The sequence below is a fragment of the Moschus berezovskii genome, chromosome 3 (genome assembly GCF_049115385.1).
Source record: "Moschus berezovskii isolate FMDL1 chromosome 3, NW_MosBer_1.0, whole genome shotgun sequence".
Lineage (NCBI taxonomy): Eukaryota > Metazoa > Chordata > Mammalia > Artiodactyla > Moschidae > Moschus > Moschus berezovskii.
The window spans coordinates 51556534-51578314 of NC_142462.1; the positions used below are offsets into that span (position 1 = coordinate 51556534).

A 21781-nucleotide genomic window follows, 5' to 3' on the forward strand; every position below is an offset into this window, starting at 1 on the left:
TATTAATAATAACAGGAGGTGGGTGTATGAACAGGTGTAGTAGATTGTGGTGAGAGGAATGTGAAATTGCTGCATTTCTAAAGAACCACATCCCCATCCCCATTTTTTTTTGTCACCTCTTTCGCCAATAGTGGTTTTATGATTCAGAAAAATATGTACTGAATATTGAGACTACACCATCAGAATATTTTTCATTCAAGAGGCTGAAAAGATTTCAGTATAAAGTTTTAGTACTCAAAAGTAAGAATGAGTATTACTTGTTTTAACCTGAACTTTATACCAATAAAGGAGATCAAACATTTTCATAAGTATTTATAGTGACCATGACCAGAAGGTCCTTCATTTCCCGCATCCATGCAGTTATCAGGTCTTACTGGCTCTGTGTCCCACACATCTTCAGTTTCATCCTCTTTTCTCTGTCTTTACTGTCACCACCTACGCTCATGCCATTATCATTTCTTATGATTCCATCAGCTCCCAACTATTTTATTCCAATATTGATTCTGTGAAAAACTACTGACCTTAAAAATACAAGTCTAATTATAGCTCTCTTCTGTTAAAAAGGTTTCAGTGAATTCCCATTGCCTTAAAAATAAAATTCAAACCTTCAGCATGACATGGAAGATTCTTTATGATCTGACATTTGTGCTTCTGTTCAGCCTTATCCTCTCTGTTGCACCGTCCAACTTAACTTCTTGGTCATGCTAAACCAAAATTTAGCTCCCTAAATGCACCTTGTTTTCTCACCATACTTCTCTGCACGTACTGCTCCTCTTGCTTGCAATGGCTTTCTCACTTTTTCATCTGGGAAACTCTTACTCGTACTTTAAGACTCAGCCACCATCTCCTGTCTTCACCTCTAATCACTCTTCCAGTTTGGTGTTCCTCCAGTACGTTCCCGTAGGTGCCCCACTGCCTTCTTCGTTCTGCTCTGAATTATACCTCATCACAGCACTGTAGTACAGTTGTCCATGTACTATATTGAGATCTCTTAGAGGAAGAGGATTGTATCTTGTTTATCTCAGTACTTGGCATAATGCCTGGCACAGAGTAGGCCTTCTGTAAATGTATGTTAAGATAACCAATGTATAAATACCCTGGGAAAGAAAAATTCAACATGGAGCAGCTTAAAAATGGGATAATTATGACAGTTGTTCAGATTGTTTTCAGTGCCATTGAAAGTGCTATGTTTTACAATAGAAAGGCTAAAAAAGTGTAAAAAACTCACAGTAGACTTTATTTTTACTTGACTAGAAAGAACCACGTTAAAACCTTTCTTGATACACTTTTGTTTTACTTAGAAGCTTTTTTCCCCTCCATAATTTTGTTAATTCATAATTCCCTTTCTCAAACTGCAGTTGTCACTGGCATCTTAAATCTGTGAAACCTTAACAATCCTAGTTAAAACAATAGAGGTAACTATTGTTTGCACTTCAACAACCACTCTCTAGAGTAACTAGAAATTCTTCTAGTTGTATTTTCACAGTGTAATTCTGTGAAAAACCCAAGTCCCAAAACAATGTACTTTTATAGGGAGAAACAGTAGGCACAGCAAGGATGAATCTTCATGAACTTGGGCATCCAGGAAGTATTATCTTATTATTTTTTTTAAATATGATGATCATTCTAAGAACTTAATTTCTACATAAGCAACCCATGCCAGTATTCTTGCCTGGGAAATTCCATGGGCAGAGGAACCTGGAGGGCTACAGTCCATTGGGTCGCAAGAGTTGGACACAGCTTAGTGACTAAACCACCACCATCAAGATACTGAAAACGAAAGTTGAAGCATGTAGCTTTCTCCCACAACCAAGTGATGGAAATTATTATCTAAGCTCCAAAGCACATAATATACCTTCTGGGGAGTTCAAACCAAATTCAAGTAAGTTAAGAATGTTATACAAGGTTAATGCATGTAATGAATTCTGTGTAGATTAAAATATTGTATAAGGTTCAAAGTGTGTAATATTGTGTTGAACAATAAAAATTTTCAATGTCAAAAATAAATTATTTTTAAATTGTCAGCACTGTATCTGCCAAATCAAGGATGTCTGCAGGACAGATTCCGCTTCCTGGTAACACGTTTGGACCTGTTGATCCATACTTTGATTAATCAGTTTCCAGTGTTTCCTAACATATTTGACATCAGTATACAAGTAAAAGTATGAAAATATTTGTACAGCATATTCAAAGCTTCTTGTTGCCTAGAGGTATCTCAAATGTGGCCTCCTAATGCTTAGTTCTCAGTGCCACGCCCTGCCCGAATTACTGAGAGGTTGAAGAGTTATGTTGGGTACCCCTTCATTGCATCTCTTTGCAGTGCCCACTAGGTGTGGCCCAGTCTGCAGTAGAAAGCATTGAATAGTGTTTGGAGACAATGAGATGACAGTAACTTTTGGTGATGGTGTAATAAGGAAGAGGGGATGGTGGGAGGAGAAATCCGAAAATGTGGAGAAGTATTTGGTAGGAAGCAGGGAGGGTGACTGCCTAAAGCACCTCCGTGAACAGCCTGAGCCCTGAGTGGTGGTGCAATTGAGGTCCTAATTTGAGGTCATGTAAACGACCTCAAAGGTCGTTGTATCTCTGAGGCCTGGCACAGAAGCTGACATAGTGAAAATCACTCAGTTGTGCCCGACTCTTTGCGACCCCATGGACTATATGGTCCATGGAATTCTGTAGGCCAGAGTACTGGAGTGGGTAGCCTTTCCCTTCTCCAGGGGATCTTCCCAACCCAGGGATCAAACCCAGGTCTCACACATTGCAGGCGGATTCTTTACCAGCTGAGCCACAAGGGAAACCCAAGAATACTGGAGGGGGTAGCTTATCTCACCAGCAGATCTTCCCAACTCCGGAATCAAACTGGAGTCCCCTGCATTGCAGGCAGATTCTTTACCACTGAGCTATCAGGGAAGCTGACATGAAAAGTGCCTAAAAAATGTTCGTTCAATAAATGAAATACAATACCAAAGTGTTGATTCCAGGAGTGGCCTCAACTCTACCTTGGGGGGAATAGGGTAAAAGTAGTTCCTTATCTGTCCCACGCATGAATACTTAACCTCTCCTTCCTCCTTCTCCTCACCACACCCTCTTCCCTGGAGAATTCTTTATCCTTAGGGATCAGACTCTTTTTCTATAACCCTCAAAAAATATTTCCAGATTTATGTTTTCTTTCCTCTCTCTCTCTTTTTTCCCCCCATGATAACGTAAAATGAAAGAAAGGAAATACTAGTTGGTTTAAACCAAGTAAGGGTGTGCAAAGACTTCTAAGGGATAAGAAAGCCAAAAGACAGAATTACTGGATGGACCCAGCTTCTGGATTTCAACTTCCTTCATTCTCCTTATAACTGATCTGCTCGAGGACACCCCCTCACTGCACTCCTTTCTCCTTTCTCACCTCCCCTTGCATAATCTCTATCCACTCCACCTCCCACATTAAGAAAAAAAGACTTCCCTCCCTCTGAGGTGTTACAGATCTTTGCCTTGGGGTAGAGGAACTTCTGAAGTGCCAGGCAATTCAAATTATTGCTGTGGACAGTGAGCAAGAGGAATAATTATAATAATCCTTTTGAAACTCAAGAGGTTTTCACTTCTTTACTTTCCACAAAATTAAAGGAGAAATTAATTGAGTGGTCAGTCGGTGACTCATTAAAGATAAATTTTAATTATCTATTACTACGTGATTTTAATTATATAACTCTTAGAGGTTCAAATAATTGTAGGTTATTGCTATAATAAAACTCCTTTCAGCCCCATCTTCTTATTTATGTGAATAAGTTTTTTCAGAGGTTCGCCAGTGGTACAGTGGCTGGGACTCCACACTCCCTGTGCAGGGCTCCTGGGTTCCATCCTTGCTTGGAAAACTGGATCCCACATCTGAAACTAACTCCTGACACAGTTAAATAAATTATTTTTTAAAATAGAAAAGAACAAAATATATGTCTAAATTCTGGCAATATGTAATATTAGCCCACAGATGCATGTTGTTGTACAGTCTCTTAGGTTGTGTCTGACTCTCTGTAACCCCATGGACTGTGGCACACTGGGCTTCCCTGTCCTTTACTGCCTTCCGGAGTTTGCTCAAATTCATGTCCATTGAGTCGGTGATGCTATCTAACCATCTCATCCTCTGCTGCCACAAATGCATACACTAATTGAAAAAAGGCCTCTTCATGGTAGGTGGTGGTAGTGGTGGTGGTGGTTTACTCACTAAGTTGTGTACAACTCTTGCAAACCAATGAACTGTAGCCTGCCAGGGTCCTCTGTCCGCGGGATTTCCCAGGCAAGAATACTGGAGTGGATTGCCATTTTCTTCTCCAGGGGATCTTCCCAACCCAGGGATTGAACCTGGGTCTCCTGCATTGCAGGCAGATTCTTTACCACTGAGCCACAGGGAAGCTCCTCAGGGTGTGTAGAGGGTGTTGAAATAGGTGAAGGAGATTAAGAGGTACAAATCTCAAGTTATAAAATCAATAAGCCACAAGGATGTAATATTCAGAATAAGGTATATAATCACTAATACTGTAATAACTTTGTGTGGAGAGAGATGATTCCTAGATTTATCATGGTAATCATTTTATAATGTATGCAAATGTAAAATCACTATGTAGTATACCTGAAATCAACATAATATTGTACACTAACTGTATTTCAACTTTAAAAAGTAAAACCTCATCTGCTTCAGGGGAGTATCAATAAATAATGACTAAAACTTTTTTAATCAACAAGTAGCAATATAAGTATGTTATTTGGACATATGGAGGTAAAAATAGAAGTAGTTGCCTGTTGAAAATAGGAAGTGGTGGGAAGGCACGTAATAATTTGTTATATGTCTTCTATGACAATTTGATGCTGTTTAAACCATAAAGAAGTCTTCCCTGGTAGCTCAGACGGTGAAAAACCCGCCTGTTCACCTGCAAAGCAGGAGACTTGGTTCGATCCCTGGGCTGGCAAGATTTGCTGGAGGAGGGCATGGCAACCCACTCCAGTATTCTTGCCTGGAGAATCCCCATGGACGAAGGAGCCTTGCAGGCTGCAGCCCATGGGGTCACAAAGAGTCAGACATGACTGAGCAACTAACCACGCAAACCATAAATATGTGTAACTTTAAAATTAGAAAAGCTAATAAAATAACACATGCTTATCATACCCTTATTGGAGTAGTAAATAAATAACAGAATCTTGAATTAATACACAAAAAAAGGAAAAAAGACCTATTATCTCATTAAAGCATATATTTATAATAAAATTTTAACTTTGCACATTTAACACTTATTTGTGTTATGTTCTTTGATCATTTTAATCTATTTATTAACTGTGAAAGTGAAACAGAAAGTGAAACTGAAAGTGAAATTGAAGTCCCTCAGTCGTGTCCGACTCTTTGTGACCCCATGGACTGTAGCCTACCAGGCTCCTCCCTCCAAGGGATTCTCCAGGCAAGAGTACTGGAGTGGGTTGCCATTTCCTTCTCCAGGGAATCTTCCCGACCCAGGGATCAAACCCAGGTCTCCCACATTCCAGGCAGACGCTTTAACCTCTGAACCACCTGGGAAGCCCTTTCATTTATTAACTGTCAGTTCAGTTCAGTCGTTCAGTCGTGTCCGACTCTTTGCGACCCCATGAATCACAGCACGCCAGGCCTCCCTGTCCATCACCAACTCCCGGAATTCACTCAAACTCATGTCCATCGAGTCAGTGATGCCATCCAGCCATCTCATTCTCTGTCGTCCCCGTCTCCTCCTGCCCCCAATGCCTCCCAGCATCGGAGTGTTTTCCAGTGAGTCAACTCTTCTCACGAGGTGGCCAAAGTACTGGAGTTTCAGCTTTAGCATCAGGCCTTCCAATGAACACCCAGGATTGATCTCCTTTAGAATGGACTGGTTGGATCTCCTTGCAGTCCAAGGGACTCTCAAGAGTCTTCTCCAACACCACAGTTCAAAAGCAGCAATTCTTCGGCATTCAGCTTTCTTCACAGTCCAACTCCCACATCCATACATGACCACTGGAAAAACCATAGCCTTGATAAGACGGACCTTGGTTGGCAAAGTAATGTCTCTGCTTTTTAATATGCTATCTAAGTTGGTCATAACTTTCCTTCCAAGGAGTAAGCGTCTTTTAATTTCATGGCTGCAATCAGCATCCACAGTGATTTTGGAACCCCATAAAATAAAGTCTGACACTGTTTCCACTGCTTCCCCATCTATTTCCCATGAAGTGATGGGACCAGATGCCATGATCTTTGTTTTCTGAATGTTGAGCTTTAAGCCAACTTTTTCACTCTCCTCTTTCACTTTCATCAAGAGGCTTTTGAGTTCTTCTTCACTTTCTGCCATAAGGGTGGTGTCATCTGCATATCTGAGGTTATTGATATTTCTCCCGGAAATCTTGATTCCAGCTTGTGCTTCTTCTAGCCCAGCGTTCCACATGATGTACTCCGCATATGAATTAAATAAATAGGGTGACAATAATATACAGCCTTGACGTACTCCTTTTCCTATTTGGAAGCAGTCTGTTGTTCCATGTCCAGTTCTGACTGTTGCTTCCTGACCTGCATATAGGTTTCTCAAGAGGCAGGTCAGGTGATCTGTTATTCCCATCTCTTTCAGAATGTTCCACAGTTTATTGTGATCCACACAGTCAAAGGCTTTGGCATAGTCAATAAAGCAGAAATAGATGTTTTTCTGGAATGCTTTTGCTTTTCCCATGATCTCTGGTTCCTCTGCCTTTTCTAAAACCAGCTGGAACATCTGGAAGTTCACGGTTCACATATTGCTGAAGCCTGGCTTGGAGAATTTTGAGCATGACTTTACTAGCATTAACTGTAATGATAACTAAATACAAAAGAAAAAGTAACACAGCTTTATAGAACCAGAGAATATATCAATTTGCATGCAGATTTTTATTGAAAAAAATTGATAATGATCAATCAAAGATTTTTCAAACATCAAAACATGGCACAAGGTCTTTCCTGATGGCTCAGTGGTAAAGAATCCACCTGCCAGTACAGGAGACATGGGTTCAGTCCTTGATCCAGGAAGATCCCACATACTGAGAAGCAACAAACCTGTGTGCTATAGCTATTGAGTCTGTGCTCCAGACCCAGGGAACCGCAACTACTGAGCCCACGTGCTGCAACTCCTTGCCCTAGAGCCTGTGATCTGCAACAAGAGAAGCCACCAGGATAAGAAGCTCATGCACCGCAAGTAGAGAACAAAGTCTGAGCAGCAGCAAAGACCCAGCTCAGCCAGAACAAAAGGAAATGAATAAATAAATAATTTTAAATGGTCAATTAAAAGAAACATATCAATAGTTATGATACTCCAAATCGCATCTTTTGCCATTATTTAAATTTGATGAAAAAATTTATATGCAAATTTTAAAAGATATTAGAGAATATAAAGTTTTTCAAAGTTATTTTAGGGATATTGTAAGCAAAGTCTTAAACACTGCTGTTTTAGGAGCCAGGCCCCAAATCTTGGGACCAAATAAAATCCTATGTACTTTTTTCAGTGGTTGGAGAGAATCCATGTTTAGTATTGTAATAAATGGTCTTATTTTTCACTTTGGCAGTGAAGCAGATACTAAAGAATGCTGCAAGAAAATCTCAGTAATTAACTGTTATTCAGATAGGAGAAAATGTCTAGGGTATTTAGCTTTAAATAACTTCTAAATGCAGATGATTCACAAACTTATAATTCTACCCCAGACCTCTTTCCTGAGTTCTAGATTTACATTTCTAGCTACCTGTGACATATTCACATGGTATCTTCTCACAGGCAATTTGCCAATGTCACGTCCACAGTTACAGTTCTGGCATCATGATTACCCTCCCTGGAACTCCACACTGGTTTCTCCTCTCAATAAACATCCTTTCCATCAGCATGTCAGGCACTGTCATCCCTTGCTTCTGTCACAGTGACAGCTGCCACCACTGATACTCCTAGATTACTTTTCCCCTAAAATGGGAAAAAAAGAAATGGAAAAAAAAATTAAAACACTAGGTGATTTCTTCTGTCTTCTTTGAGCATTAGAGAGCCTCTTTCTTTTTCTTGGGCCAGAACTAAACGCTTCTGGAGTCTCTCTGTCCAGGACCAGGTCCCAGTTCTGGTTTCAGCCTTCCCTGAGTCCAGACTAGGAGATACTGGAAGGGGAAAAAAGAAACCAAAACACAGGAAACTCCCTGCTGAATTAGCAGGGTTTCACATTCTCATCTTCTTTTCCAATCTAACTACTGCATTTCTTTTTAGAGCAGTCATTTATTCTGTCCATGTTATACCTCCATTCAGTGGGAAAGACAGGAGGGAGTCACTTACCCTCAACTAGAACCTCTGTATTCTGCATCTTCACTTCTTTTTCACAAGCATTTTCCATTTTATAAAATAGTTAATAGGCACCCACCACACCCTTGATCAGACATTTAAGCTGCTTTCATTTTCTCCATATTATAAACTATACTGAATGTATACTTAGAACTCAGGAAAATCTCTTTTTGTGGAGCTTAGGTCTTCCAAGCAGATTTGTATTATAATGAGACTTCTATTCACCATCAGGATCTCTCTTATATTAAATGAATCTAGTAGGTATTAATTTATAAACAAGATCAAGGAACTCTGTTATGGTGCAATAGTTTGCATTTAGGGGCAAATGTTGTATGTGACCTTTAATACCACAACTGTCTTTTTGTAATGTAATTTGAGGGTGTAGAAGTGGTCCAACTGCAAGTTTGACCATTTTTGGTAAGACCCTCGGTTGCTGGATAGTGCCATAAAAATCAGTCTCCCCCTGACTCTCTCTGTCTCTCTTGGGAAGCCTGGCGCAATAGGATGCAGGTCAGCATTATGTGTTACACCTTCTGAAACCTAGACAAAGCCCTGCTTTCCTCTCCTGTGAGTCTGAGGCAGCCCCTGTGATCTTGAGAGACATCCAGATGCTCCCAGTTCTCTCAACTGTCAGGATGCTCTGCTTCTGTTGCTGGAGTGGTAACAGTTACAGACCTTACTCTCTCGGGGTAGAGATTCTCATCTTTCCCTTCCACTGAGTCAGCCAAGGGCTAGAAGTGGCATAAAGCTTGCTTTTTCTTTTATCATATATCATGATTCTGTATTGCCCATGTAAGGACTCACTTGATAAGAGGAAAAAGAACCAGATTTTAGTTCCCACTTGAGTAGTAGGAAATTTCTCTGATTTTCTTCTGTCAGATTAATCTCTTATATGGTTAGATTTCTCTCCAGAAAGATGGTACCAACTTTTCATTTCTACTAATCATATATGAAAATGCCTGTCTCACCATACCCTTGCACATAATTATAATTTTTAATATTCATTAATTTGACAGAAGAAAGGTGGCAGTTTCTTACTTTAAATGTGTATTTCTTTAATTGCCTGTGGAATGGAACATTTTCTGATATTCATTGCCAGTTGAATTCCTTTTGTGAATTTTCTATTCTTGTTTATTGCTTGTCTATTTCTCCACATTTTTTTGTTATATTTTCAATGATTTAACACTTTATATTGATCATTCAGAAAAATCAGAGTGAAAATATAGAGAGTATAGGTGGTGCTGCTGCTGCTGCTGCTGCTAAGTAGCTTCAGTCATGTCCGACTCTGTGCGACCCCATAGACGGAAGCCCACCAGGCTCCCCCGTCCCTGGGATTCTCCAGGCAAGAACACTGGAGTGGGTTGCCACTTCCTTCTCCAATGTGTGAAAGTGAAAAGTGAAAGTGAAGTCGCTCAGTCGAATTTGCCAGACAATGCAGGAGACATAAAAGCCATGGGTTCATTCCCTGGATCAGTAAGATCCCCTGGAGGAAGTCATAGCAACCCACTCCAGCATTCTTGTCTGGAGAATCCCATGGACAGAGGAACCTGGTGAGTTACAGTCCATGGGGTTGCAAAGAGTCAGACATGACTGAAGCGACTGCGTGCAACGCAATCCTGGTCTCCAGTTCTGATCATTTTGCTGCATTGTTTATTCTGTGGTGGCAGTTTCCATTCATAACTGAAATCTAGAAGGACGCCAAAACTCTTAAGTTGAGGTAGTGGTCTAAGTTTTCTTCTTCCAACTCTTTGATCAAACAGGTTACCAATGCTCTTCTTCCCGCTCTGCCTGCCCTCTGGTGGAGGTGCCAAAGAGCAGACTAGGAGTGCAAGCCAGCTATAAAAGGGGTTGGGTGTGGGGGGAAGACCCAGTTATGCCTAAATGGCAAACCAGCCCCTGAATAATTAAAGAACCAGTGTTTAACTTAATAAACCTCTGTTCCTTGGCTTCTCTAACCTCAAATCGTGTCCCCACTATAGAATCTATCATAAGGCAGTTATTCCCAAACTGGTACTTCTCCATAGATACTGCTCTGCAACTTTGGTTTTGTTGACCTGATAACTCTCGCACAGGGAAAACATTTTCTTTCCCAATTTTATATCTGGAAAAAACCCAAGTTGGTGAATTAGCAAGAGCTAGGAAGTGAGGGTTCCGTTCCCAGCTCTGTTGTTGTTCCAGTCATGTCCAACTCTTTGCAACCCCATGGACTGCAGCATGCCAGGTCTCCCTGTCCCTCCCTATCCCCCAGAATTTGCCCAAGTTCATGTTCATTGCATTGGTGATACCGTCCAGCCATTTCATCCTCTGATGCCCTCGATCTTTTCCAGCATCAGGGACTTTTCCAATTACTCTGCTTCAGATGACCAAAATAATGGAGCTTCAGCTTCAGGATTAGTCCTTCCAGAGAATATTCAGGGTTGATCTCCATTAAGATTGACTGGTTTTACCTCCTTGCTGTCCATAGAACTTTCAGAAGCCTTCTCCAGCACCACAGTGTGAAGGCATCAATTCTTTGGCATTCTGCCTTCTTTACAGTCTGTCTCTCACAGCTGTATGTGACCACTTGGAAGACCATAGACTTGATTATATGAACCTTTGTTGGCAGAGTAATGTCTCTGCTTTTCAACATACTGTCTAGGTTTATCATCACTTTCCTGCCAAGAAGCATTTGTCTTCTGATTTCATGACTGCAGTCACCATCCACAGTGATTTTGAAGCCCAAAAAGAAGAAATCTGTCACTGCTTCCACCTTTTCCCTTTCTATTTGCCATGCAGTAATGGGGGCGGATGCTGTGATCTTAGTTTTTTTAGTATTTAGTCTTAAGCTGGCTCTTTCACTCTCCTCCTTCACCCTCATCAAGAAGCTCTTTAGTTCCTCTTCACTTTCTGTCATTTAGAGTGATATCATCTGCATATCTGAGCTTGTTGATGTTTCTCCCTCCGATCTTGATTCCAGCTTGTAACTCATCCAGCCCAGCATTTCTCATGATGTGCTCAGCATATAGGTTAAACAAACAGGATGACAGCAGAGAGCCCTGACATACTCCTTTCTTGATCTTGAACCAATCAGTTGTTCCATACAGGGTTCTAACTGTTGCTTCTTTTTTTTAATTGTTTAGTGTTTATTTCATAATCATAAATTTAACTTTGCAATCCAGCTAAACTTGGAGGGGGATGAGGAAAATATGGAACCCAAAGAACTGTAGTGAGAGCACAAAGATTATAGGATATTTCGAGCAGATGGGGGTGAAGGGATGCTCTCCTGGGGTACAGAAGGAGTGGTCTGGTGGTTAAGTAAAACACAAGTAAAATTTATTAGATTTGTCCAGTCAGTAATGGTGATCTTCTTGCTGGTCTTGCCATTCCTGGACCCAAAGCGCTCCATGGCTTCCACAATATTCATGCCCTCTTTCACCTTGCAAAGACCATATGCTTGCCATCCAACCACTCTGTCTTAGCAGTACAGATGAAAAGCCGGGAACCGTTTGTGTTTGGGCCAGCATTTGCCATGGACAAGATCCCAGGACCTGTATGCTTCAAGATGAAATTATCATCATCAAATTTCTCGCCATAGATGGACTTGCCACCAGTACCATTATGGCGTGTGAAGTCACTACCCTGGCATATAAATTCCGGAATTGTTCTGTGAAAGCAGGAACTTTTATAACCAAATCCTTTCTCCCCAGTGCTCGGAGCACGAAAGTCTTCTGCTGTCTTTGGAACTTTGCCTGCAAACAGCTCAAAAGAGATGCAGCCCAAGGGCTCACCATCAACAGTGATGTCGAGGAACACGGTGGGGTTGACCATGGCTAGACAGCATGGGAGGCTCCCGGGTGGCGGCATCTGCAAGGCCTAACTGTTGCTTCTTGACTCACATACAGGTTTCTCAGGAGACAAGTAAGATCGTCTGCTATTCCCATCTCTCTGAGAACTTTCCACAGTTTGTCATGATCCAAGGCTCCAAAATCACTGCAGATGGTAATTGCAGCCATTGCAGAAATTAAAAGACGCTTACTCCTTGGAAGGAAAGTTATGACCAAACTAGATAGCATATTAAAAAGCAGAGACATTGCTTTGCCAACCAAGGTCTGTCTAGTCAAAGCTATGGTTTTTCCAATAGTCATGTATGGATGTGAGAGTTGGACTGTGAAGAAAGCTGATCACCGAAGAATTGATGCTTTTGAACTGTGGTGTTGGAGAAGACTCTTGAGAGTTCCTTGGACTGCAAGGAGATCCAACCAGTCCATCCTAAAGGAAATCAGTCCTGAATATTCATTGGAAGGCCTGATGCTAAAGCTGAAACTCCAATACTTTGGCCACCTCATGCAACTAGTTGACTCACTGGAAAAGACTCTGATGCTGGGAGGGATTGGGGGCGGGAGGAGAAGGGGACGACAGAGGATGAGATGGCTGGATGGCATCACCGACTTGATGCATATGAGTTTGGGTGAACTCCGGGAGTTGGTGATGGACAGGGAGGCCTGGCGTGCTGCAATTCATGGGGTCACAAAGAGTCAGACACGACTGAGTGACTAAACTGAACTGAACTGAAGCATTCAAAGGCTTTAGTGTAGTCGATGGAACAGAGGTAGATGTTTTCCCTTGCTTTCTCTGTAATCCAGAAAATGTTGGCAATTTCATCTCTAATTCCTCTTTCTTTTCTAAACACAGCTTGAATGTCTGGAAGTTCTTGGTTCATATAATGCTGACGCCTAGCATACAAAATTTTAAGCATGATCTTACTAGCATGGGAGATCAGTGCAATTGTCTGATGGTTAGTACATTCTTTCACACTGCCCTTCTTGGGAATTGGAATGAAGATTGACCTTTTCCAGCCCTGTGGCCACTGCGTGGTCTTCCAGATTTGCTGATATAGTGAATGCAAAACCTTTATGGCATCAACCTTTAGGGATCTGAATAGTTCTACTGGAATTTCATTACATCCACTAGTTTTATTAACAGCAGCACTTCTTAAGGCCCACTTGACTTCACACTTCAGAATGTCTGGCTCTTGGAGACTAACCACACCATCATAGCAATCCTGTTCATGAAGATCTTTTTTCTACAGCTCTTCCGTGTATTCTTTCCATCTCTTCTTGAACTCTTCAGTGTTTACTAGGTCTGCACCATTTTTATCCTTTATTGTGTCCATCTTTGGGTGGAATACACGCTTGATGTTTCCAATTTTCCTGACGAGATCTCTAGTCTTTCGCTTTTTTGTTGTTTTCTTCTATTATTAACCATTGTTCATTGAAGAAGGCCTTCTTGTCTCTTCTGGCTGTTTTTTGGAACTTTGCATTTTAATTGAAGGTATCTTTCTCTCTCTCTCTTGCTTTTTGCTTCTCTTCATTCTTCCACCATTTGTAAAGCCTCCTCAGATAACCACTTTGCCTTCTTGTTTTTCTTTTCCTTGGTTCAGATGGTAAAGAATCCCAGCTCTAGTACTGCCAGTTAGTTGCATACTCTTGGACCAGTCCCCTGAACTCTCCTAGTCTGGGTTTCTTTATTTGTAAATTAAGAACAATGTTACTAATGGGTCTATTGTGAGGATCAAATGAGGTAATGGTAGTAAAAGTGCTTTGTAAACAATAACCGCTCCACACATCTAGGGTAATACTAATAGTGTCCACAGCTCTTCTCCTTCTGAATCAATGTTTAACTTGACTTAGTTGCCTTTGTATTTTAAAGCAAGAAAAAAATCACTTTATCCTTTTAATCTTTAGCAAATAAGTGAAGCCTTTGGGCTTAGATCCGCAGAAGAGGCAAATTGCGTGTCCTGATGTGACCCAAGGCTTTGTGTGTACTCTCTAGATCTCACGTTCATTTTGCTTTTAATTATAGCATTACAGAGTGGAAACTTTAAAATGACACCTTTTAGAACTAGTCATTATTTAGTGACTCTACATTTCAAAAATATTTCTCATGTCTTTAAAATAAATTGTCAAGTTCTTTTATTATTCAGTTCAGTTTAGTTGCTCAGTTGTGTCCAACTCTTTGCGACCCTATGAACACCAGGCTTCCCTGTCCATCACCAGTTCCCAAAGTTTGCTCAATCTCGTGTCCATTGAGTCAGTGATACCATCCAACCATCTCATCCTCTGTCATCTGCTTCTCCTTCTGCCTTCAATCTTTGTCAGCATCTGGGTCTTTTCAAATGAGTCAGTTCTTCACATCAGGTGGCTAAAGCTTTGGAACTTCAGCTTCAGCATCAGTCCTTACAGTGAATATTCAGGACTGATTTCCTTTATGATGGACTGGTTGGGTCTCCTTGCAGTACATGGGACACTCAATAGTCTTCTCCAACACCACAGTTCAGAAGAATCAATTCTTCATCACTCAGTTTTCTTTATGGTCCAACTCTCACATCCATTCATGACTAGTGAAAAAACCATAGCTTCAACTAGACGGACCTTTGTTGGGAAAATAATGTCTCTGCTTTTTAATATGCTGTCTAGGTTGAGCATAGCTTTTCTTCCAAGGAACAAGCATTTCTTTTAATTTTGTGGCTGCTGTCACCTTCTGGAGTGATTTTGAAGCCCAAGAAAATCAAGTCTGTCACTGTTTCCATTGTTTCCCCATCTGTTTGCCATGAAGTGATGGGACTGAATGTCATGATTTAGTTTTTTGAATGTTGAGTTTTAAGCCAGCTTTTTCACTTTCTTTGTTCACTTTCATCAAGAGGCTCTTTAATTCCTTTTCACTTTGGGTGGTATCATCTGCAAATCTGAGGTTACTGATATTTCCTCTGGAAATCTTGATTCTAGCTTGTGCTTCATCCAGCCCAGCATTTTGCATTATACCTGGCATAATGCCCAGCATTATTATTACCTTGGCCTAAGTATAAATTTATTGACAGAGTGATGATAATGGTTTTTAGTTTAGTTTTATTTTTTTAAATATTTCCTTGAAATTATAATAATTTAAAAGATTTACTTATTTAAACATATTACATATTTATGTTAAATTTAAATGTTTAAATTGGTTTTTTGTTTATTTATTTATTTAATTTTATTTTTATTTTTATTGGAGGCTAATTTTTTTACAATATTATATTGGTTGGTTTTGCCATACATTGACATGGATCCGCCCCAGGTGTACATGAGTAAATGTTTAAATTGTATATACACTTTGTTCTGTGTGGCTGAAGATAAATGTGAAAATATATAGAATTTAAAAAAATTTTTTAATTTATTTAATGTTGGGAGAGTGTGTAATTTCCTTGGTTCTGTCTTGCTGCAACAAAGATTTGAAAATGCAGACCAGTGTCATAGCTCCGTTATGGCTCAGAGTTTTGTTCAGTAAGCAAAGAACAGTACACCCTGGAGGCGTGAGGGCTGGCCGACCCCAAAGAAGAGGCCTCAAACCGTCTTGGCTCCTTCTTTTTATAGGTTTTGTTTCCTCCTCCCTGAGCCTGCCCAATGCAAATTAGGCCTAGCCAGGAAGGGGGCGTGTTTGTTTCACCTGAGATTCTCACTCCGGTCTGCAGATTTTCTTTTGTTCTATTTTTCGCGGACTTTTCCCTTTCTTTGTCTTTTAGCCACCGCCATTTTGGACTCCTTTTTCCTATTCTAACTACCTAACATTTAATTCGGAGAAGGCAATGGCAAGCCACTCCAGTACTCTTGCCTAGAAAATCCCATGGACGGAGGAGCCTGGTAGGCTGCAGTCCATGGGGTCGCTAAGGGTCGGACACGGCTGAGCGACTTCACTTTCACTTTTCACTTTCACACATTGGAGAAGGAAATGGCAACCCACTCCAGTGTTCTTGCCTGGAGAATCTCAGGGATGGGGGAGCCTGGTGGGCTTCCGTCTATGGGGTCACACAGAGTCAGACACGACTGAAGTGACTTAGCAGCAGCAGCAGCAGCAACATTTAATTATTTACTTTTGGCTGTGCTGGGTCTTCATTGGTGTTCTGGTTTTTCTCTCATTGCAGCGAGCAGGGGCACTCTCTAGTTGCAATACAGGTACAGCTTCTCATTGCAGTGGCCTCCTTTGTTGTGAAGTAGAGACTCTAGGGCACATAGGTTTCAGTAGCTGTGGCACATGGGCTCCATAGTTGGGGCTCCCAGACTCTAGAGCACAGGCTCAACAGTTGTTGCCCTTGGGCTTAGTTGCTCTGCGGCATGTGGAATCTTCCCAGACCAGGGTCGAAACCATGTCTCTTGCATTGGCAGGTGGATTCTTTACCACTGAGCCACCAGGGAAGCCCTGGTGGAATTATATAACTTTACGAATACCAGACCACCTGACCTGCCTCTTGAGAAACCTGTACGCAGGTCAGGAAGCAATAGTCAGAACTGTACATGGAACAACAGACTGGTTCCAAATAGGAAAAGGAGTACGTCAAGGTTGTATATTGTCACCCTGCTTATTTAACTTATATGCAGAGTACATCATGAGGAATGCTGGGCTGGAAGAAGCACAAGCTGGAATCAAGATTGCTGGGAGAAATATCAATAACCTCAGATATGCAGATGATACCACCCTTATGGCAGAAAGTGAAGAGGAACTCAAAAGCCTCTTGATGAAAGTGAAAGAGGAGAGTGAAAAGGTTGGCTTGAAGCTCAACATTCAGAAAACAAAGATCATGGCATCTGGTCCCATCACTTCATGGGAAATAGATGGGGAAACAGTGGAAACAGTGTCAGACTTTATTTTTGTGGGCTCCAAAATCACTGCAGATGCTGATTGCAGCCATGATTAAAAGACACTTACTTCTTGGAAGGAAAGTTATGACCAACATAGATAGTATATTAAAAAGCAGAGACATTACTTTGCCGACCAAGGTCCGTCTAGTCAAGGCTATGGTTTTTCCCATGGTTATGTATGGATGTGAGAGTTGGACTGTGAAGAAAGCTGATCGCCGAAGAATTGATGCTTTTGAAGTGTGGTGTTGGAGAAGACTCTTGATAGTCCCTTGGACTGCAAGGAGATCCAACCAGTCCATTCTAAAGGAGATCAATCCTGGGTGTTCATTGGAAGGACTGATGCTGAAGCTGAAACTCCAATACTTTGGCCACCTCATGTGAAGAGTTGACTCACTGGAAAAGACTCTGATGCTGGGAGGGATTGGGGGCGGGAGGAGACGGGGACAACAGAGAATGAGATGGCTGGATGGCATCACCGACTCTGTGGACATGAGTTTGAGTGAACTCTGGGAGTTGGTGATACAGGGAGGCCTGGCGTGCTGTGATTCATGGGGTCGCAAAGAGTCAGACATGACTGAGTGACTGAACTGAACTGAACTGACGTTATATATGTTATATTATATATATATAACTATTATATAACTATAATATATAACTGTATTCCATATACTATAACTATATAATATATGGAATTATATAACTAGAATAATTGGGAGTTCTGTACTCCTTTCCCTTCTATGCACACAATCTGTCCACCCTCCTGCATCATACTAGAAGAAAAACAGCAAAGGTAGTTATCTGAAAAGAGAAAACTGTCAAAGGTACCTGGTCTGAGTCACCATTATTCTTGCCTCAGTATTCACAATCGCCAACTATCTGGTTTTCCAGCTTCAATATGTTCATAAAATAGCAGCCAAATGATTTTGTTAACATCCAGGTCAAATAATGCCACTTATATGTTCAGAAACATCTGATGGCCTTTACTGCTCAGTCTTCTTTTCCTGCCCACCCCTGCGCTCCCTCAGTCCAGCCACACTGGCCTTCTTGACCCCCAGATCCACTTCAGCCTTGACCTGAAAGATGCTTCCCTCAGGTATCTGCAGGAGTGGTTTCCTCACCTCCTTCAGGTCTGTTCGCCTTGGTGGCAACTTCCTTGTCATCTCTTAAAATTCCAATTCTCACCCCACCCCTATGTTCCTTAGTTTTGTTACAGTTATTAGTGAATAACATAACAATATGTTTACTTATTTCTTTGGTTTATTATCTATCTTCCCCTCACTGTAAGTCCCAGGAGTGCAAAGAGTTTTTTGCCTGTTTCGTTAACTGTTGTATCCTCAAAACACAGAAGAGTGCCTGGCTCTTAGTAAGTGCTCGATAAATGCTCAATGAATGGATGAATAAAACAAAAATAAGTCATGATCTTACTTGATTTGCAACACTTACTTGAAAAATTGCAAGATTTTCATTAAAAACTTTTTAAAAATGACACAGAAGCTTTGAATATCTCCTGAGGATGAGACCTATGACTATAACATCCAAAGCATCAGTGTTCTTTTCCAACTATTTTGGACAGTCTATGTCTCAAGAATTAAGATCTCCTTTAATCTATCACTGTCAAGTCTAATGTAAGTATAACTATGTAAACCACTCCTAATTTGTCATGAAAGGAGGGAAGAATTATAATGAAACATCTGCCCTTTGTTTTCTTTTTTTTTTACTTTTTAAAAAAAATATTTGTTTATTTTAATTGGAGGATAATTACTTTATAGTATTGTGATGGTTTTTGCCACACGTCAGTATGAATCAGCCATAGGTGTACATGTGTCCCCTCAACCCTGATGTCCTTTGTTTTCTTTGGCTCTATAATTTCCTGATGATCTTAATTTTGGCCATCCATTTTCTGACTTCCGTTTCTCTCTTATTTCCACGATACAAATATTAACAAAGAATCTTGCTTGGATTTCTTCTCTCTCTTGGCATGCTCTTATCCATTTTTATGGCTTCTGTTACCTCCTTTTTTAGATTGCTCTCAAATGTGGAAGTCCAATCTTGACATTTCTTTTCTTTTTTCAAAAAATTTGTTTGTGTATTTATTTGGCTGTGCTGGGTCCCAGTTGTGGCAGACGGGATCTTTAGTTGCAGTATGTGGGATCTAGTTCCCTGACCAGGGATAGAACCTGGGCCCCCTGCATTGGAAGTTCAGAGTCTTGAAGTCCCCAACCTTGGCATTTCTTATTGGCTCCCAGTTCTACATTGTCCAGGGTAGTTACATTCATCTGGCCATCTTTCAAGTTCTCAAACCTCTCATATCTAAAGTCACATTTACCTTTTTCCTTTGAAACTCTTTCCTATTCCAGTAACCTGTTTCTATTAATGACTCTGCATTCTTCCAAGTTTGGAACTGTTTCCAAGTATTATAATCATTTGTGACTATTCTTTTTTCACATTGTCAGGTGTCAAGCCTTGCTGCTTATACTTTTACAATATCATTTTAAGCATCCTCTTCTTTGCTTTCAGTAGATCAGGGATGGGACCTGAGATTCTGCATTTCTAATATGCTTCTGAATCAAGCTGATGGTGCTGCTGTATTGACTGCACTTTGATAAACAAGGTCCTGCTCTAGGCTGACAGTGGCCACCTGACCTAGTTGCCCACTTCCCAGCCCATGGCCAAATCTGAGACTCAATTCTCTTTCAAAAATAGAGATCAAATATTGCCTAGTCTTGCTTGAAAAGAAAAAAGGTCTTTTCTATGTCATAGAAGATTTGGAAAGTTACAGAGTCAGAAGATAAAAAATTCAAATCAGTCATATGGTCATTAATACTTTGAGATATTAATATATATGTATTTCCTTTTAGTTGTTTCTATATTGAAAATATATGTTCAGGTTTTATCTGTGTTTTCCAAACCCTAAAAGTATTGTTTACAGCTTTCTTTTGTTTCCCAGTATAAAAATTTGCTAAGTGTATTGAATCCCCGGACTTACAAAATAGAATCTGCCTTTTCTATATGATAAAATGCTTAATGCTCCTTTGTTCAATCTCCCTTACAGCTGGGAACTGAGGACTTGGTACAGCCAAGCAGATGCATCCTCTAGGCTTTGATTCAGGACCTGGTGACTCAAAGCAGCAGGGATGACGCAGAATCCATTCTGGCCAGGGCACAGCAGTGATGGCAGCTGCATCCGGTTTCCAGTGGCAGCAGAGACAGCTGTTCTGGGGCAGTGTGCAGTGTCCGGCATCTGAAGACTTGGCAGTGCAAGCCATGGGGTCAGTGCTTGGCAGCTGCCGTGATGACTTCACAGGAACAGCTCTGCAGGGTGTGTTGGGTGTGGTTCTTGCCCCGTGGTTTGTCTTCCCACCTTTACTTCTTAAATTAGTTTAAAAGCTGAATTAATTTACTGGCAATGAGCACTAATGATATTAATATTAACTAACTCTTAGATACTAACAGTAACTGACTCTTAGATTTTAACAATAACTAGCTTTGGATAGTGCTTACTGTGTGCCAGGCAGATTTCAAAGTGCTTTATGTATATTATATACTGGTATTGTTTCCAATTTACAGATGATGAAATGAGCTGTCGATAGGACAGGTTACGTGTTCAAGGTCATATGGCTAAATAGCAGCTCTGCAACTCTAATTTAGTCAGTCTTAACCTAGCTCTTAAGAGGTCTGATACATATAACATTTCATATCCTAATGTTTTCATATAATAGAAATTTTGTGAGCATTTCCATGTTCCTCTGAATATTTACAGTAGTTGTATACTGTTCACTTATAAGGCTGATTTATGATTCATTTAACCAACTTACTGTTGTTAGACATTAAGTATATCCTGGTGGCAAAACTTTTATTTCTTGTTTCAGTTAATACCCTTGACTGTTTCTCTAAGATAAAGTTGTCTGAGTGAAATGCTTGGTCGAAGGGTATTCTGATTGCCTTCCAGAAATATTATTCCAGTTTACACATACAGCAGTGTGTGGGAGCATCCTGTTTTCCTTGAGACCTTATTAGCACTGAATATAATTAACATTTTTAAATTTGTAGTACTGAAAATGGTACATAGTTTTCTTTTAAATCCAAAATTCTTTAAATATTTAAAAATACAACAACAACAACAACAACAACAAAAATACATTTATTGACCATTTGTTCAGAGTTCTTTTTGTGAATTGACTGCCTCCATCACATGTGGGACAAAGTTGAAACTTAGACGGCAACTCAAGGCCTTTCTACTCTGACCCCAACTACTTTCCTAACTAATTCTCCTAAACATTCACCCAACACACCAGTGGGAATTATTTTGTGTTAGTTGAAACCATATGAGGATACTATGTCTGTGGACCAAAAGTGATTGACTATTGGCAGTTTTATGTGGTTAAACCTTTTAAATCTCCAAACATTTGTTCTCCCACTAGTATTTTCACAAATGTCCTCTGCCTGTCTCGGCTTGGTGAAATCCTTTGTGTTCCTGATGAGACTGAGGTCACTGGCATGCTCCCTGCTCCTTTGCCATGCGTACCCTGTTCACGTCTCACTGTAGCTGCTGCTGCTGCTAAGTCACTTCAGTCGTGTCCGACTCTGTGCGACCCCATAGGCGGAAGCCCACCAGGCTCCCCCGTCCCTGGGATTCTCTAGGCAAGAACACTGTAGCTGAGGTTACTGTAAATCACCCTTCTTCAGAATTTCCACTCTGTGTCTTTCCTGTAAGAGCTGTAGGATGGTCCCAGGGTACTGCAGCTGAATAATGTTTGCATCTGTGTGGCAGAGGCCAAGCCCTCTGCTGCTTTTTGCCAGCAGAGACTCTCTTAT

At 40.7% G+C, this 21781-nt stretch overlaps 1 pseudogene; it reads right to left on the reverse strand.

Annotated features, from left to right (window-relative positions):
• Window positions 1-11535: 11535 nt before the first annotated feature.
• On the reverse strand, window positions 11536-12122 carry LOC129551932 (peptidyl-prolyl cis-trans isomerase A pseudogene; annotated as a pseudogene).
• Window positions 12123-21781: the final 9659 nt, after the last annotated feature.